The 16,809-nt window shown below is 42.6% G+C and overlaps 1 protein-coding gene and 1 long non-coding RNA gene across 2 annotated transcripts in view; one reads left to right on the top strand and one right to left on the bottom strand.

The window, feature by feature from the left end:
• The window catches only part of LOC308198300 (uncharacterized protein), a 240,330-nt gene that overhangs the window by 204,380 nt on the left and 19,141 nt on the right, over positions 1-16,809 (top strand). The gene's annotated exons all lie outside the window — the stretch shown is intronic.
• LOC308198316 lies at positions 13-16,805 on the bottom strand. The gene is made up of 3 exons (XR_013953821.1): positions 13,141-16,805; positions 10,883-10,987; positions 13-8,655 (listed from the first exon to the last, which is right to left on the bottom strand). It is a non-coding gene; the product is annotated as an uncharacterized lncRNA (long non-coding RNA).

Genomic DNA, 16,809 nt, shown 5'->3' on the forward strand with positions numbered 1-16,809 from the left:
GTTAGTGCCGGAGCTAAACATCTCAGTGAGGAGCCCCATGCTCTTTAGCTACCAAAGCTGAATTGGCTTTCTGATGGCATCCATTCTGTATCATTTCCCTTGTGCACTCATGAATTTTCACTGTGTTGTGAGTCTTTTCCTTTTTTTTTTTTCTTTTGTGAATCCAGATGCCTTCATACCGTGAGTATGAATCAATATACTCCTTCAAAAGGAATTTTAAGTTGGTTTTCTGTACCTTAAAATGTTACAAGGGATGTCTGATACATAGCAGCCAGAGCTTACTATCACATGTCATGCAGGAAGGGAGATTTCTTTTTTGTAAAGATGTGAAGTGTTTGTTTCCAGCCCTAAAGAGAGTAGTCGATAAATGTGTCACTAATCTAGGACTAAGATCTACAATCAAACACATGTAATTTTGAGAGAGCTTGAGGGAAGCCTTCCCTATTTGGGGAAAGAAACATTTCTTTGACAGTCTGATTATTTTTTAATGCCAATAGCTGGAAGCTGTTCGTTAGTGTTTGTTGGGGAAAAGATGGAGAGGGGCAGGAGTTCACACGTGTACATTCCTGGCTCTTTTTAAGTTAAATATCTCATCCAAGTTTCAAAGTTGTAACTGTTTCTTCTGGCTGTACCTATTCCTGGCTTGGACTGTTAGGACAAGTATCAAAGGCAGTGGATTTAACGGGTAGGAAGGGAATAGCTCAAAGCTGCATGATTAACTGCATCTATCACCTGCCTGTAATATGACGTATGGCTGCTGCTTCATTAGAGGTCGCATGTTCAGGTAGGAACACCTGAAACAAGGCATCCAGATGAGTACATATATGCAAAGTGTTCCCAGGTAAAAGTTTTTAAGATTAAGGTTTGAGGGAAGATCATTTCTGTTCTGCCAAGTGACAAAACATTTCTGGTAGCTGCACTGCCTGCTCCTCATTTCTGGGCTTTCTGGGATTGTGCTGAAAGACTGTCGCAGAGAGCAGGCCAAGCCTGGGGGTACACATCCAGTATGATTGGCACGGAGTAGGCTGGCCTGCCAAGTGTGCCAGCATCTCCTTTCGGAGAGAAACAAACGACAAAAATCATGTCTGCCAAAAGCAGCACGTGAGCAGTATGGATAATCAGGAAACTAGAGTCCTGGGGTGAAATAAGAAGGAAATCAAGCTGGCTGTGTAGACACTTGAGTCACTTGGCAAATGTTATGCGTAGTAAGGGAATGCTGTAGCCAGGGTTTCAAGGGAATTGTCTGCGCTGCATTTATTTGCAGAGAACAATCTACATAGCCTATATTTATGGGTAAAGCCTCGGCAAGAGAAAACACTCCCACCTCCACTGGGTTCAGCAGAATCAGGACAGCCCAGGCTCAGCTCAGAATATTAGCTTTTAAGGCTCCCATAACCAGATACAGTTTTAAAAGCTTTAACTCTTTCACTTCCTCATTGCTGTATTTCTTTTTTTTTTTTTTCACCCAAATGCTACATTTTATAAAGATGGCATTAGTGCTATCAGCATATCACACGTATGGGGAAGCACCATCCATTTAGAGTTCTTCCCATTTACACAAACTTGGAAGGAAGCATTACTCATGTTTATGAACAATTGAAACTGGAATAGAGCGCTTCATACAATGAGAGCCCCTTTACGGAAGTGTTGCAGGGGCTGCCCAGCGACCTTGCTCGTACAATGGAATATATTCTTTGGGATTACTTCATTCTGAGTAGCCCTCACAGGAAATAATTATTTTGGTAGACACTAACAAACTCTAACTTGTAGGATAAGCATTTCCAAATTATTCCTTTCCCTGAAGACAGTGACTTCTTTTCGCCTAGGCAAACCTAGCTTGTGTCCAAATTCAACAGCTTTCTGCCTCAAAAATGCCCTATTCTTAGACTGTGGTGTTGCCAACACCAGCCCACAGAGTTGTTTTCTGCCAAAATGCTATGAGAAACAGGCTTTTCATTGTGTTTCTGCCATGTCAAAAAAAAAGTACTGAGTCATAGCACATTGGAAATGTTTGTGCTGGACTGCATATGAAAACACCCTAAATATGTTAGAAAGAGTATTAAATATTTCCACATAGGAACTAGGGACCAACATTCTTGATTCTTAAGCATGAAACGTACCTAAAGCAGGAGAAAGCCCTTTTCAAATCACAGCAGAAAGCATCTGCTTACTCATTTGGATATGCATGTGAATTGTGACAAACACTTAATAATTTTATAGTGGATTTCTCTTAGAAAAGAAATCCTGCTTTTTTCAACATTTCGGCATTCTTTTAAACAATTTCTTTGAACAAGGATTTGAAAATAACCACTATGCTGTTTACAGAGATCTGTGTGGGCTCAGAGGGTAGGAATCCATACTGGTTTAAAGAGAAGGAGAAAAAAAATAATCATATGACAATTTTAAAATCACATCCACACAAGCAAAAGAACAAATTTCCATGCAGCTTTATGCCAGAGATGTCCACCCTGTCTACTGGTGCAAGTGATAAAGTCCTTTAGGGAGCCACCTGGGTGCTGGCTGTTTAGGTGTCTCCCCTGCCATATGTGGGGACATGGAGCTACAAGTACTGGTCCCCCAGACATGCTAATGACATGTAATGGCGTGAGATTGAGTACATTGTTTTGACAGCCTAAGTCTGGCCCATAAACCAGAGATTGTCACAAAACTAAATGATAACCGGACACTATGTGCTAGAACTGCCCAGGAAACGTTCCTGTAAGCCAGTGGACAACTCTTAAGATCAGAAAGCTAGGTATCCAGGCTTCCACTTCACGTTGCTGCTGTCTCATATACATTTGGATTCCTTTATAAAAAGACCACGACAATCCCATCTTTTTCTATAGACACAGTTGTGACCCTGAGGAGGTCCTGCTACATATTCAGCTGTCTGAATAATCTTCCAGATGATACTAAAATCAAATCAAATTTTAGTATCTCACTAAGCTTTGGATATTATTAAAAGCAATGACAAAACTCTGGTTTTGCTGATTTCAGGACAGTCTGAGAGTTTATAAAAACTGAAGTACCTTTTCATAGCAGAAATCTATGAAGGTTTTATGATAAAATTGGAATTCATGATTAAATTTCTCAGCTTTTATGCCTTGGATACATAAAGCTTTCTGGTGTTATTTTTCCTTGGCTTCAGCAGATTACTATTGAGGACTCCATTAGCCCCATTTCTCCCTCTTAAGATAGTACTTTTTATAAGAAATATCTTCACAGGTCTCCCAAGTGTCCATATGGCATACCAGAAAGACTATTGTTAATAATCTCCTCTAATAACTGGAAGTAATTTTGTAAATTTTTTTTTACAAAACAACTTACTCTATATAACATTTTGGCTGTTTAGTCAAATTTTCATGATTAGTTGCATGTGGGTTTTGTATCGTATGTAATGTCTGATCACTGGAGGTTTTCACAGAGCAGCCCTGTGGGGTAAAAGACAAACCAGTAAGCAGCAGAGCTTAGAATTAGAAGGAAGTGATTTGTGACTATTCTCATGATTAGATCTCACTCTTGGTTTCCAGGGGTCATGTTTATTTAAACTGTTAGTTTAGCAGTTTATTTGTGAGTCCTAAATATTTTGTAAACAACTTTAAACAGAGAATAGTATTAATCTGGAAGTTCATCATACAGAGGCATTATCTGTTCAGTAACTGATATGCTTTCAGCATTATTCCCCTGTTTTGAAAGTTTCAGTTTCACTGTCAGAAATGATGACATGTGAATTAGGCAACCAGCCACATACCCTTGGGGAGAAAAAATAAATTGGGTATTTTCAAAGACATTTGTCTGCAAACAACTCATCAATTGAAATGTATTTGTATAATCTGTTTGGTGAATGTTTGCAATTAATTCTACAAACATCGAAGTCAGGCTGATGGTCCGGTTGAATCACAAGTAGGAAAAATGGACTGAATTAAACGGATCACTTACTACCATAAACAATCCAGCTCTGGGTCTGGGAAAGTTGCATGGTACTAATAAAACTAGTAGAAATAGATTCCTCCTTTCCTGAATGCCTGCGGGGATTGACAGTGCGAGGGAAGTAAACCTGCATAAAGAAGCTAAATATCTTTGACTATATCAGGAAAACTGTTTGAAAAAAGTCCTGCAGTGATGGGAAGGAGGAGTGTTTAGCTCTTCATTTGACCTGTATCAGAGGAAAAACGCAACCCTCCTTTTCAGTCTTTCCACTCGACTGTTTTGTAGAGGTTTAACTGACATCATCGCTTTGATATTTCAACGTCTGCTCTTCCTTTCATCCCTGGGGATAGGTTATGCTACTTCTCATTTCTTTCATTAGCTTGAAAAAAAAGGGTTGAACCTAAGCTAATATCAGTGCACTGGAGCCAGCACCAGTTCTGGACAGGCGGAAGCCTACAAAGATGTCGAGAGCAGGAGGTAGCGCAGGAGCGCTCGAGTTCCTGCTGCAGCGTGGCTGTAAACAGCGGCAGGAAGTGAGCGGAGCTCACGCCGAGCACCAGGCAGGCATGAACAGGCAGCCTGAGCTGGGGTGTGTTATTCAGCTCTCACCAGCTGAAGAGATCAGGTATTAGTTTAAGACACTAGCATAGATTTCGAAGCAGAAGGAGCGACTCCACAGTCAAGATCCAGGCTGCTCTCATGCTGGGAATGCATGTTTGTTACTGTCCTGTCCACTGAAGGGAGCAGTCATCATGTGCTAAGCAGCAAACCATGTGGGGCTCTGGTGCTATGGCTGGGTATGTGTGAGTCCCAGAAAAGCCAGCTCTCTCATGCCTTCCAGACAGAGCCAGCCTCTGCCAATCTGCACAAGGGAACCTCTTCTGTCCCTGAGTAGTGTCCGAGCTCCTTGCAGCGTGGTGAGATTAGCACAAGTCTCCTGGCTCTTCGAGCATCATGGGCTCTCATACCAAAATCCATAGCTCTACAGAGCACCCTACTTGTCTGCTTCTGCCTGCTAATATCTAGCTGATCTTGCTTCTAGTCCTAGGCAGAAGGCAAGGCAATAGATGTATGTGTTTTTCGGTTAATGTGAAGCCGCAACCTTTAACTTTAGGTCTACGCTCCCTAAAGCTTGCAGGTGCTCAGGTTTTGTGTGAGACATATAAGCTATAGGCTGTGGTGTGTTTATGTGGTTACATCACATTTTAGGAAGCGATGCTGGAAGGATGTAGATTAGCTTGTTGATTTGTTATTTCATTTGTGGTTGTTCCATCAGCATCTGTATTGTTCAAGTAAGACAGAGTATTTTGATGCATTTTGATGACTTGGAGGCTTACCATCTCACACGTCTTGAGCATAGGGACCAGCTGCAAGACTTGAGATCAGTTTCTAATCCAAACATTTCAGAAATGGAAAAATATGCTATGTTTGGTTCTTAAAATCAGGAAGGCCTAAAGCCTTCCAAGTGTGCTCTCCCACCACAGAAGCACATGCAGAAGTCTCCTCTAGTTTGTCATCTACATATTCAAATCCATTTTTGCTATTAGGTGTCAGACGTGTTCAAATGGCGTACAATTTCAGAAATATATGGTTGTGCTGAATAGTGGGCCGTTGGCATTTGTAATTTATACTTGGGTAAATGCACTTTAATGTGTGTAGCTAAAAGCCCATGGAGACAGTTGTATGTTTGCCAGAAAGTCCAAATGTATAATCTTCTTTGTGCACCCCAGTAGATGTTGATTATGGAGGAGGGGAGTCTACTCAGACTATAAAGTGTTTATTTTACTGATCAGACTGTGACTCACTATCAAGAGAAGAGATTTCTCTACTCCATTGCAATCTTGCTTTTTTAAATTTTTTTCCTTGGTGATCCTCTATATATGGCAGGTTATAGGTTGATTCTCAGGTTAGAAGTTAGGGGAGAAACTAGAATGTAGGTAGAAGTGGCCATGGAGGTGGACTTGACTGTTGTTGATAAGAGAAGAAGGAAGAACTGCAAAATAGAGAACATGGACCTTAAGAAGATGTATTGCACATCATTCGGAGAATTGGTTGGGAAGCTCTGGGCGGATGTAAAGAAAAGGCTGCTTATAAAGAGTTATCAATAGTTATCAATAAAATGGCAGATTATTGAGCATGAATATAAAACCATGGTACTGGCATGTAAGAATGAGACACAACAGCAAGGGCACCAAATGAGGTAACATAAGCAAAGTCCCTAAAGGGTAGCACAAAACCATTCTGCAGGTATGCTCAGAGTGAAAAAAATGCCAGGGAAATGTCTTATTACTGAAGAGAAAAGGAAAATGTTACTGAGAAAGCCATATGCCATTTTTGTCTTGGGAAGGCTTCAGGAGTGAGCTGTAGGCGGGTAACCAACAGAAGTGACACCAGCAAAGCAGTATGGCCTGTGCCTAGGAGAAGGGGAGAGGATGGGTTAGAAAGGGCATAAAAAGGCCAACTATATTTAAATGAATTATAGCCCAGAATACTTGAAGAATTACCTGATATAATTCCAGAACCATCTGAGGTTCTGTCAAGGAGAAGGCTGAGATATCAGAGAAGGGAAGAGGGCAAATATAATACTTTTATTTTAAAAAGGGAGGGAGAAAGTAGAGTCAGAGCATTGTAGAGAGATCAGCTGAATTTCAGTTCCTGCAAAAATACTGGAAAAAGTACTCAAGCCATTATTCATACCTAGAGGAAAACAACATGGCTTTGTGAAGAACAGATATATCAAACCATCTCATTTCATCATTTGATGAGGTAATCCTTACCATGCTGACAGGAAGAAGCACCAAATGCCGGATATCTTGATTTTCATGAGGCTTTTGGCAGAATTTTATGTAAGCAAGGCAGAGAAATATGGCCAGATGAAACTACTAAAAAGAGGGTTTCAAACTGATTGGAAACCATGCTCAGTAGTTACGGACAGTTTGCTGTCAAAATAGAAAGATCAGCTGAGCTCCTTGGTTACTGAGTTCCCTGGGAGTCTGGTCTGGCCTGGCACTGTTTATTACCTTCATTAATAACACAGGTCATGAACAGAGCCTGCTTTTTACATCTCCACACAGCCCTGGGTGGGACGGACTGCAGGCATGTTGGAGGATAGGATTAGGATTGTAAAAATTCTGAACAAACTGTAGAACTGGCCTTACACAAAAAAACATGAAGTGCGAGGTTCAGTACCCACACAGGAACAGGCTGTAGCACAAGCGTGCAGTGAGGAACAACTTGTTAGGTGGTAGCTCTGCAGAATTAAAAAAAAAAAGATCTGTGAGGATCCAGTCATGGATCACAGGCTAAACATGAATCGCTAGTATCATGAAAAAGGCAAACACCACACTGCACAAACTGGGAGAGTGGACTGAAAGCTTTGTAACGTCCTTCAGCTTGGTTCAGCATCAGCAGTGCCTTGGCTAGAGTAGCGGTGGTTGGGGCCCCAAAAAAGCCAAAAAAAGCCAAAAAGCTGGGCCCAGCTGGAAGGAGGTGAGACACGAGGAGTAAGATCAGCGAGAAGCCTACAAAGGATGAGAGGTGTGTGCTCACTCGGAGAGGAGGGGACCAAGTGGAAAGCAGTAGTTGTTGAATACACAGAAGGCAGGTGCAGAGGGGAAGGAAATCACATGTTCCCCACGTCTGGGGCAGGCAAGGCAAGCAGTGATGGAATTGCATAGCAGCAACTGAGACTTCAGCATTACGAAAAGCTTTCTAAAGGCAATAGTACCTGAGCAGGGCAGCAGACTGACCACAGGCTCCTGTCTCCATCACTGGAGGCTTTTAGGAGCTGGTTAGTCATCCATCTAGAAAAGTTTAGGATGCCTTCATGCCCCCTTTTTTATAGCCATGGTAAAGTGTGTAACCCATCACAATGAGCAGATACTGTATTGTAAAGCCTTTTGAAGCTTTGGTAGGTGAACTCTCTTTGCCTTACTGTAAGATGATAAATGTGGGGTGAGTATTTGCGCACAGCATCCTGCTGCCTGTGGAACAAATGACCTGGTTTTTCTTTGAAATGCCTCACGTGGAAGGAGGTTCCTTCACTGCCTGGTAAAATTGACATGTTACACATCACACACAGCTCTGAGCATCATAACACCGCCTTATCAAACCTGTGAAAGTTTTTACTAAGGACTGCTCTCAGTTTTGGATTTTTTTATTCAAAGACGATCTATTCAGGGAAGGGAACACTGCTAGAATGCATGGAGTCAAGTTGATTATGGCCCTCCAATGAAATCATGGGCGCTTTTACCCCAAAATCATGCATTAATGTTCTCAGGAGTTACTGTGGTATTCAGCAAGTTATTGCATATTTATTATAAATGAAATGGCAAGGGGGAGACATCAAAAAGACAAGCTTACTAGCCAAACATTACATGTTCACAAACACTCAGCCTAACGCATCTGGAAGTTTGTTTTATGAGAAAAAGCTTTATTTGAAGATTGCCAGTACTCCTGGGTTTCAGTTCCATAAAATCCAAAAAAACAGCTGTTGTTGTGGTATTTTGGGTTATTCCTGCTTGAAGCCCCAGCTGAGACTGGGATGTTTGCACAGCAGCACAAGAACAGGAACACGCAGATGCAAGGCATCTGGCAGCGGGTTAGTGTCCCTCTGCCGCATTTGGCCACGTACAGTGGTTTTGCCCTGCTGCTGGGCAGCTGAGCTCCACCACAGCCGTGCTCTCACTCACCCTCCTCAGAAGAAGAGGGGAAGAAGAAAGTACGCTGGAAAGAAAAAAAAAAAACTCACGGGTTAAGATAAGGATAATTTAATTAAAGAGAAAAGGAAGAGAAAAGCAAAGGCCACGCAGAAGCACGAAGAGAGAAAAAAGAAATTACTTGCTACTTCCCATCAACAAGCAATGTTCAGCCACATCCCGGGAAGCAGGGCCTCAATACACAGAGCGGTTGTTTGGGAGGACAGACGTCTTCATAATTAGAGGCCCCTCCCCCCTCTTTCCCCTTCCCCACCTTTTATTGCTCAGTGTGACACCACACCGTACGGAATATCCCTTTGGTTGCTTTAGGTCAGCTGCCCCAGTGAGGTTCCCTTCCCAGCTCTTGCCCACCCCCAGCCTGCTGGCTTTGGGGCTTTGGAGGGGGTCTTGGTGCTGTGCCGGCACTGCTCAGCAATAGACACAACACTGGTGTGATACCAGGGCTGTTGTAGCTGCGAGTGCAGAGCACAGCACTGCATGGGCCGCTGCAGGGAAAGTGAACTCCATCCCAACCACATCACCCAGGAGAGGCGGCTGGCGATCGCCCCACAGTCACTGCGATCACCAGGTGTCTCTTCTGAACAGCACTGCACCCTTGAAAGGGAGGCACTCCCTGAAGCAATATATGGCCTCTTAAATGCAGTGCTTAATCAGAAAAAAATGCCCATCCCAACCCAGGAGTCTTACTTAAACTCTCACATAACCCCATGTTAGGAAGCTTTTAGGAACAGAAGTAAAAATAGCCTTGGAAAAGCCAGATAACTCCAGTTACTTATGATTTAATGTTTTAACAGGGTTCGTGCTGCTTCTTTCTGCCCCCAGTGGTCTCCTAAATGAACTCCTAAATTTTGCCTAGACTGCAGATTGTTAGTATTTGCAGGTTGCAGCTCTGAAGTCCCTGCTTCTGTTGCAGCTGGTAACATCTTTCAGGAGAACCTACAAGACCTGGAATCCCTTCAAGAGGTTCCCTGCGGGGATGCCCGTGATTACATGACCACACATGATACATAAGGCACTGCAGTTGTCACCTGCGGTCTAACATGCATCTTCCTCTTCTCTGTGGAATTGAGAGCACATCTCTCTCTCCTCCATTCATCTTTTTATCTTCTAATCACTTCGGCCTTTCTGCACTATACAGGACTCCCCCATGGGATGCTTTTCTCAGCCACTCCCCCATCTCTCACTTTTTCTGGGTATAGATCTCACTTGTTTCACACCCTTTCCTCTAAACTCAGCAGAGGCCCTTAGAAGAGGGGTGCGTCTCTACCAATTTCTGTGGTTTCTTTTGCAAAGGACAGCCTGTCCCCAAGACCAGCCAGATCCCTGCAGATGTTTACAGAAACTGCCAAACTTTCAGAGGTTTGCCCATTTAATTTCTAGCTAGTGTGCTGGAGTTGTTTGCAGAACGCCATGGCAACGGAGGAAAACACTGCTGTGTCATTTCATGGTACGGAAAAGTCTGATGAGGTGGACCTGAAAGCCTCAGTGTCTCAGTGGTCTTCTCCAGTCCATCTTCTTCCATTTCTCACAGCCCTTCAGGCAGGGATGTGTCAGTGTCAGGAGCAAGCCAGCCCAAAGGAACACGAGCTGTACCAGCTCACCTAGGCACAACTGCAATACAAGTGGTAGGGCACAACAAGATAATCGTAGGCAGCAGATGTATTTTTGCTGTTCTGCAGCTTCTGGAAGCAATATGTAAACGATACTGCCGAATGGCAATATCGAGGGAGATTTTTCTGGATGACTAACGCAATGAAAATGATGGTTAGATCTGCAAGGCATAAATTTAATATTTTTCACTGCCTTTTACCTAAAAAGTTAATCAATCAAATGTCTTTAAAAAGGATGTGATTGTGTTACTAAAGTGAAAAGAATCCCACAGGAAATGGTCCATGCTCTTCCTGTCTTTTTGGTACAACCCCAAACAACAGCAGTAACTTTAACTGAAGAATTAATGCTCGTCAGGGCTCTGTTGCGTGCGTTCCATAGACTTACTCAGTCCTCTTCTGCTGAGTGCAGTGGGGATCTTCAAGGTACTATTTTTACCAGTTTTGTATCAGATATAGTGTGACCTTTTCTTGCTACTCGATGCTACCTCTGAGTATACTGATGTGTCACACTCCAATACCATTATTGTCTTGGTGCAAGAACAGCCCTGTGCAACAAGAGAGTCTCACTGGGTTTTCAGCACCTTAGTGATTTGAGTCACAGCCCCAGAACAGCAAAGAACATACCCTTTAATGCTGTGAACATAGGCCATTCTTTGTGTGCCGTTAGTCTCCTTATTGTCAGTTCAGGTTTGTGAAATTCTAGTCCATTTTGGAACCACAAAACTTTAACTGTAAGACAGAGACGAATACAATCTGTTTAGAAAACCTGTCCTGGCGTGTATTTTCCATAATTAAAAAGATGGCATATGACAAAAAGCTCATTTCAGGTTTGCAGTGAGTTTTGTACAAAGATTAAACCCCGTGTTTATTTTATCTGGGCAGATTACTCCGCTGTACAAATTACCGCTATCAGTTTCCTGTAAGATCTCATTAGTAAACCCGGTAACTCATGTTGCCATTAGACTGCAAGGGATCCTAGCTTACAGGTTTACCTGCTTACAGAACTATAATGAGCATCAAGCTTGAAGGTATGAATGACTTTGAGCAGCAAAAAAGCACCATTTGCTGTGCTTATTCTGCCGCTCCCAGAATAAGCACAGCTCACATCTCGTATCATACACAGGGTGGTATCATGCTGCAGGGGCTTTGGAAAAAGGCCGAAATTTCAGAAGTGATGCCTGAATCTTAATTTTGTTGGGTGCTACCTGAATGTATGTGACTGTGCATTTTTCCTTTAATATAAATTAGACTCAACAGCTAGTCTGCTCAACGTAGATAGTTCTGATTTGAAAACGGATCTAACTCAGCCCCCAGCAAATCCTCAGGCACCGTGTTCCTGTCCAACTGGAAAATCCCAACGGAGCCATATAAACTCAGCAATACTAACAAGTAATGGCCATGGCTTAATGAAGGGTGGCAATTCTGCTCTGGGGATGTGACTAATGGATGTGGTCATTCTGGTAGGTTTCTCTCGTGCTGATTGTTTTCCCTTCACATTTTTTGGTCCATATCTTGTCACAAACATGTCTGTCAAAAGCAGGAACTACTGCAGACTGGGGAAGAAGGCTGGCGTCCAGATCATCTGCTCAGACTGGAGGCCCACACCAGCCCGGACACAGCTCTCCTTTTCTTGGGAATGAGGCCAAAAAGCAGTCTGTCTTTACCCCTGCATGAAGGGCGGTTCTTCCAGGTCCAAGGATCTCTGCAGAAATTAGCTGCTTTCTGCACGTCTCTGAGCTGGAGCACTGCTTTTAAAGTGTTGTCTTGTTTAATTTGGTGTTTCAATTACTGAGCGCAATAGGCTGCTCACTAAGATAGATGGGCAATTAAAAGGAATCTATTATGTGTTTTATAAAGTACCACTGGAAAGCAGTGAGGCTAGAAATCAGGACCTAAATACCAGAGCTGGAAAACAGAAAGGGAAAGGAAGGCAGGGCAAGGCAAGGCAAGGGGTCTCCACTTTTTCATTTCCTTTTAATTTTCTTTTACTAGTCCTCACTAGAGACTGACTACTTAAGGGAGGCAAGTGTTTTCGGTCTCTCCCTGGTTTTGAGCGTAATGCCTTCTGACCACACTAACATTACTGGAGATGCATCCATGTATTGGTATTCAAAGATATCTCAGGGAAGAGCACACACCAGTCTCTGAAGGGCCTCATTTCAGACCAAAAGTAAATAGCCAGTGTCACAAACCTGCACAGTGATCAAACACTGGAAAACATGACTGGATTTTTTAAAACTTAGTCAAGAAATAAAATTAGACTTGAATAAATTGCCTTCTTTGTATGATTCTCTGAACTGGTGAGTTGAACCCAGATGACAGATTTTAAGCACTAACCAGTGAAAAGACAACTTTTAATTTTAGAAATCTGTCTTGAGAGTAGCGTTTCCTATTTAACACTGAAGAATTGCACTTCAAAAATAGGTGATCGTTGCAGCCATGCCTCCATTCAAACACAGTAATAAACTAGTCTTTCTAGCCTTATTTGGTTTTTCTTTCTGTTATAATTTAACACTTTTGAAACCCTGTAGAAGCTTTTGCTACAGATAAAAAAAAATCATCCTTAGCTCCTGCATTCTCATTGTAGCCTCATCATTATCAGACAGCAAAGCAATCATGCATATGTATTTATTTTCTTGTAAATATTGATTTAAGTAAGAAAGGTCTAGGTCAACAAATATGCACTAACAGTGTCCTGAAACCTGCACTCCATGTCCGAAATCGTTTCCCAGCTGGGAACAAGAATGAATTTGCAGCCCTACTCCAGCAGCAGCAAGGAGAAAACAAATTTGTCATTTATACTACAGTTACTATTACTATGTGTTGCCCCAGGTAATTATCTTTTCCTGTCTACGCATATGCTATTTTAGGTATATACTTACAAAATCTAAGGCAAGCATCGCTCAGATCTTTGACTTGTTGATGCTGCGTTGCTTTCAACTTCTTGAATGTTTAAGGGAAGAAGAATGAGTTTGTGGTTAAAGTACAAGTCTAGGAGTCAAGAGGTCTGGATTCTATTTCTGTGCTGTGCCACAGACTTCCTGTACGCCCTTGAACCACTCACGTGACCTCTTTGCATTTTTATACCCCATCTACTAAATGGGGAATAATAGTTGCTTCATACATGCTGCTGCTCTGAGGCTTAATTCATGCTTCTCTGAAAGTGTTTCAGGTTCCTCAGAAGAAAAGGACTTCAGAAATAAAGCCTCATCTCAGTTTTAATATTGTCTGAGCTGTCTAGCTTAAACGTAACCTCACCCAAAGGGAATGGTATTTGTAAATGTCATCCTTGTAATGAAAAATCTGTTCTCCTTTTTCTGTCCCCCATGCCTTCTTCACTTCCTCCTCTTCCAGCAAGCTGCCGCACTGTTAAATACCTCCTCATCCCCTGGGATACCCAGCTGGTCACTGACCTGGCTGTGGGGGTTTTTTTTATGCGGAGATGTGCATGCACTTTAGGTTGCAATGTTCTTTTCTCTGTCTATAAGCAGCCAGACGGATCTGCAGAAAGCCCAGAGCATGTCTGTGTTTGATTTAAACAGGCATTCAGAACAAGCTGAGCATTTCAGGGAAAGATCAGCCCTTACTTTTGTTTAAAACAAAGGGATTTCCAGACTCTGACATTTCTGAGGACTTGGGGCTTTTTAATAATCTCTTGAGGGTTTCTGGAGGTGCAGAGCTGAGATGCTATGCTGCTGTTTGACATGTTTCAGTTAATGAATGATTACTGAATGAACCACTACAGCATCGGCATTATACAAAAATTACACTGTTTTCGTGTGTGGATGAGACGAGAATGCTGTGTGGGAGCTGGATGTGTTGTCTAGGCTTGATAACTAACCAAAAGGTTTTATTATTCATATAGCTGTTTAATTAGTGCTGTCTTTATGCTAAGGTCAGCTCAGGCAAAGTGTGACCTTGCCCCAAAATGGCAGTATTGGCAGTATGAGGGAGGGGAAGGCCGTTGTACCAGGGCACAGTGCACCCCGATTACTCTGGACTACTTGTGCAGCCCAGAGGCCCCATAACAGTGAAGGAAATGCTGAAGTAGTCCCTATGTAATTGCGTGCTTGTTCCCCTTCAGTCCCAGTGTACATGGCTTCTGTTTCATCTGCACATGTCCTGAGGTCAGTGTTTTAAGAAGCCAGTCAGTTCCCTGAGCTGCGTGAGGCAACTTTTCACATCTGTAGGAGCCTCCTGCAAAATAAGAGAACAAATGCTGTGACACAGTGTATTTTGGGAGAGCAGCATTTCTGTAAATGCTTTGTGAAAGGGAGAATGTCAGGCAGAATGAGGGAGCATAAAGAAGAGGTAGGAGTTTGCCATGTGAGGAGAGGAGGAGCAAGTTGCTACCAGGAGGTGTAAGCACCAGTGCTGCAGAAGACTTGACACATTGCTTGAATGACCTGGAGGAGCCTTCACTGGGAATGAGAAAGGAAGAACAGAGAAGCAAGGTTTGAAACATTCAGAGCCATCAACTCCAAGAATCTGGCTGCAGAAGGGCAAGGACACAAGAAGCCAGGATTAAGGGAGGACACAAGCTTACTGGGGGGGTGCCGAGGTGTTACAAGCTCAGGGTCCCATTATCCCCTCTGTGACAAGCATCAGCTACCACTGGTTTGCATTGGGGTGGGCCAGTTACCGAGTGAGGAACCTTTACTTGCTGCCCATCTCCTCCTTTTCCCTGTTACTTAACAACCAGAGGGGGTGAGGCACTTGTATGGTGCCTGCTGTGGATATTAGCTGTCAGGGCTGCCGCCCTCTAATCACTCAGTGTTGTCAGGGAGTGCAGGGCTCCTTTATCAGTAACTTCAGGAAGTTGCATTAATCGATGGGGGGTTTATTGTAAGGCCAAATGGATAAATTCATGGTATTTGGCCTGCCATAAATTTTCTCACACAGAACCTTTTCAGTTTCCAGCCGGTGTTCTCCTGAGGGCTAAAACATGGAGCTCTCAAAATGACGGAGTCAGGAAAGCCTGGGAAAGCAGTGATATCGCAAAAACTGTGTGTCCCTCCTACACCTTCAGTACATTCTCCTCATTACCACAAACTGTCCCCAGGAACACTCGATCTGAATTGACTACTGCAGTATTTTAAAGATCTCTTCAGGCCATTTCCTGCCCTCCCCATGCTCCCTTACTTGGGCAGATATCCCAGTGGAGGTTCGTGGCAGTTTTCCTTGAGATATCTGTTCTGATTTCCATTTCTGCTTGCTTCTTTTTGTCCAGTGTTTTGCTCCTCTCCACTGACTATTCCTTATTCTCGCACTGCTGCTTAGTGCCAAGTGAGGAGAGGAAATGACTAGATGATACAAAAGGGAGGAGAAGAAAAAGAAACTGGACAGAAAGGAACAATAGGGGCCAATAGGAAAGACTGGAAACCTGATCAAAATTTGTTTCCTAATGCCTCTCAGCAACGCTGGACACAGTTAGCTGGGTGACTGTGCTATAACCGTAGTTCAGCTATCCAATTTTTGTTTCACGAAACACATCCCTTTTGCTTGTATATGTAATTACCAGGCCAAAGCTAACTTAATTAAGTGCAATGGAAAAGACAATCTTTTGATTGCCTTTGGCAACTGCCCCTTTTATTATTCCAGATCTGAGAAGGGTTGGTATTTAAACAACACTAGTTAGGAATTAGATTTTTGTAGGTCTGAGCTACCTCTTTAGTGTCCTCTCTGAAGTCACCTGTGCCTTAGCATGTCAGTACCAGCTGACTGCATCAACTCAGTAAGTTAAGCAGTCACTCAAAAAGAAATGGCAGACAAAATGAAAATATAGTTCTTTCTTCTTGATGGTTAGAACCACCTGGAGAAACCTGCTTTCCTCATCGTAAGCACACATTGTACCATTTCAGCCAGGAAGCAGGTGAAAGTCACAGATGTAGGTATGCTTATTTCTTTTTCTGCGATGAATTTACATGGACTTGTGTAGACATGAAAGTGACTGTGCACATTTTTTTCTTATTTAAACACATCTAGATGCCACTTGGTTTTATTTCTTGAGATGGGCTTTGGTTTATTTTCTTTTTCAATTTCAACATGACAAATTCCAGCCTAGCTTCTCATCACAAATATCATACTAATGTTTGTCCTACAAAGTAAGTGTTTCTTAAATATTTTTGGGATTTGGTCGCTTCACTTATGAATTTCTGTCTCCATGACAACCCATCTGTGCTTTGTAATACCTTTGGTGAACATGGCAGAACTGTTATTTGTTTCAAATTATATAACACTTAGCACTGGATATGCAAAGGGAAATGGAATCAAAATAAATTAAAAAAAAAAAGCTAATTTGCACCATTTTCTTTAAAGATTCAAAATGACCACATCCTTCACTGTATGGGAAACCTGTTCATCTTGAAAATGCATCATTTTTCTCACAATCCTCCTCTTCTGGACTTGTTCTTTGCCTCATCACCATATCTTGGTACAAACAGGCTGCAGAGTTTGGCCTTCAGTGTCAAATCCATGACGATTACTGTTCTGTGAAAGAAAGGTAACTTCACATTGAAAGTGCTACCCCAAGCATTACGTAATTTTTTTCC

The sequence above is a fragment of the Anser brachyrhynchus genome, assembly GCF_964034855.1.
Source record: "Anser brachyrhynchus genome assembly, chromosome: 7".
NCBI classification, from domain to species: domain Eukaryota; kingdom Metazoa; phylum Chordata; class Aves; order Anseriformes; family Anatidae; genus Anser; species Anser brachyrhynchus.